Source organism: Triticum dicoccoides, chromosome 3A (assembly GCF_002162155.2).
Source record: "Triticum dicoccoides isolate Atlit2015 ecotype Zavitan chromosome 3A, WEW_v2.0, whole genome shotgun sequence".
Taxonomy (NCBI): domain Eukaryota; kingdom Viridiplantae; phylum Streptophyta; class Magnoliopsida; order Poales; family Poaceae; genus Triticum; species Triticum dicoccoides.
In genome coordinates, this window is record NC_041384.1 from 449,276,833 (window position 1) to 449,280,367 (window position 3,535).

A 3,535-nucleotide genomic window follows, 5' to 3' on the forward strand; every position below is an offset into this window, starting at 1 on the left:
ACTGTTCGGGTTGACTTCATTAGGACTGCGGGTTGATTCATATAAACTTTAAGGGGTTTTATGCAAAAATGCTAATGACGGACGACCAGAAACGATCGCTGCTTTATTAGTAGGTAAAGATATATATATATATATATATATATATATATATATATATATATATATATACGTCGTAAAGACGTAAAGATAAAGACGTAAAGATAAAGAGTAAAGATTTATATTTCGAATTATTCAAATTATAGATATTGCAAAAAAAATTAGATAAAATTTAAGAAATGTTAATCATGTATTTTAAAATTTTAAACATCTATAGGAAAATGTTTCTAATGTATATGTAAAATGAACAATGTAATGAAAAAGTAAAAAATATGTTAATCATGTGGAAAAATGTTAACCATGTGTATGAAATTTTTTTAGTGACATTTAAAAATGCTAAGCATTTGAAAATCATACACGGCACTGAAAAATATTTATACAATGTAGAAAAATGTTCACATAATTAAAAAAATAGTACACCCAAAACAATGTACGTTATATTTTAGAAAATGTTGACGAGTTTCAAAAATGTATTCATGACATTTCAAGAAATGTTTGTACAATCTAAAAAATGGTTTCCATAGTTAAATTTCTTATATCATTCAAAAAATGTTCTAAGGTGTATTTTAAAAATGAGTAACATGTATTTTTTTTTCAAAAAACATGTTTTAAGAAAAATGTAATCATTTATTTGAAAAATTGTAAATGTGTATAAAGAATGTTACTCTATACGAAAAATGTACATTGTGTTTGGAAAAAGTAGGCATGTGTTTAATTTTTTAGAAAGTAGGAAAAATAAAAAAAGGGAAAGAAACAAGGAAAACCAAAGCAAAAAGAAAGGAAACGAAAATAAAAATCCAAAGAAAGCAAGAAAGAAACAAAAGAAACCAAAGAAAAACAAATAAAACTGAAGAAAAAACCCTAGTAAAACAGGAGAAGAAAAAAAATGCTACAGTAATGGGCCGGCCCGCTGCCATTGCCACGAGAGCTGATGCCAAGCTATGTCTCGCAATAGGTGAGATGCCCAAGTTCGAAATCTTCTAAGCACTGGATTGAGATTGTGTTAATTTGTTGTGAGATTAATTTTCATTTTGAAGGGGATTACTACAGGCAAAAGTTAGCTTGCATCGACCAGTTCATTGTACCCATATCCTTACAAGAAAGCAAAGACAAAAGCTAAAGACCAATAAAAAACATTTGCTCCCTCTGTAAACAAATATAAGACCATTTGGATAACTACTTCATAAAAGCGTTTAGATCATTAAAGTAGTGATCTAAATAATCTTATATTTCTTTATAGAGGGAGTACATAATTACAAAAAGAAGGCTGATTTAGCTCTCAAGATTTCCCACTCTAGTAAAGGGATCTTGCAAAGGTTGCGATGGAAAACTATTTGACCATAGAAGAAAGTTTTTGGAGCACCTTTTAATGGTGACTTGAGGCTCTTCATCTTCATTCACGAGGACACATCATAAGGCACAGGGCAGACATTGTCAAGCATGTTTGTCCCCATAGACCGATGAGAGAGGTGAAATTTGAGGGATCAATGGCAATTGTCTCAAGAGCATTGGATACCCGTTGGACCAAAGTGTAATGAAGAATATGTGGAAATTTGTCTTAGGCTTGTTGTAGAAGGGGCATCCATCAAAATATTCAATTACCCGACACAAGCGTTGGGCGGATGTGAATAAATTCCAAGTCACAACAAGATGTGACAATGATTTGGTGATTTGTTACTCCAGATAGTGGCGGGGAAGGAATCATCTGGCTTCAACTCAAAGGGCCCTATATGCACTGACTTTGCATATTAGTTAGCGCTCAATCTTGTTGACGCACATATTTGAAACATGCAAGTTTGAAATCATAGAAGCCGATATAGAGCGAAGTCTAGCAGGTAAATTTTTTGGAACCAAGATGATGAGCATTTTTTTCGAACGAAGGCTCAAGACAAGTCGAACATTGAATTAATAAAGTCATTAACCGACAAGGAATTAAATGACCAACAACTTACCCAAAAACGACAAATACATAGTGGTTACAAACAACTCACGGGCTTTGCTTAAACAAGCACAACAATAACATGAATGAAACACAGCTTGCAACGCTGAGACCGACGTCCATCACCACAACAACAAAAAAGAAGCCACACTGACTTTGGGCGAGGCACCACTATGCATGTGACGTGATCTTGTCCACATCGATTGGATGCACTTGAGCCTCTAGCAGTCCGTTTCCATCACCGAAGAGGATCCCTGCCCTCAGTGTGGATCAAGGCACCACATAGTCGAAACGCACATAGGTTCATCCTAGAACTCGGATGAGCCATCAAAGACCATGTTGCTTGGGTAGGGGACAACTGAACGGCCCATCACACAGATTGAGCTCTACTTGAGACCCATTGTCGCTCTGGACACCGCCATAAAGGATAAATAATCCCTTCAATGAAGCTACAAAACCTAAGAAGACATAGTGAAGGTGGTACAATTGTATCATCACGGAAAAGAATCAGACTTGCAGTATATCCAAGCTCACGCCAATCCTGACACACCATTTCAGCCATAGAGGGGAACCTAAGAAGATCATGAAGCATAAGGGTTACTCAGGGCCCCAAGAAGATCATGAAGCAGACTACAAGGATGTCTGCATGAAGAAAACCTCCTAGGCACCAACTTGTATCTACATCCTAGGTGAGGTTTTGTGAGGATCGATAACTTTTGTGTAGAACACTCCTAGGGTTCACATGCCTGGACCTTTAGATCACCACTTGTCCAAGAAGTGGACTTCTAAAGAAGCTAACAAAATTACAACTAGGGTCCTACCAATGATGACATCTTGAGAGCTATCACCCACCTCTCCGTTACAACGTGTTTGATTGCGTCCGAAATTTGGAGAATGAAGTCTAGGAGCTTCGTAAAGAGCAACACCGACAAATATCCATCACCAAAAGATCACACATAAGAAAAATATATGCTAATAGGCATATCTCCATCATTCCTTCTTTGAAGCTTGGGGGAGGTTGTTGGGCATCCTGCATCATATTTATACTACTTTTTGTGTTAGCTATATTGTCTTAGTGGAATATTTACTTTCTGAATTTATCTATGAAATGTGCTATTAATCCTTGAGAGTAATATTATTAATGTATCTCATGATGTGAGGCTATAATAAGAAGTGGTATGAGAATTTCTTTTGCTTTCATTATTGTCTTTATGAATTGTGTGATGTGGTAGGCCATGACTTCAACAATGCTAGGGGTTTATAAATTGATGCTATTAAGATGCTTACTAAAATTATGTCTAATTATTTAACAGAATAATGAAAGTCATTTTACAACAAAGGAAGTGCACGTGCAAATAATTGTTGATTTGTGGATCATGTTTTCCGGATCTTAGGATATAGTTAAGTGTAACGATAGTCCTAATAAAACATTGAGGGTATGACGTTAGAAGAACAATCATATTGAATCGAATCAATACTTGTCTATTATACTATGTGATT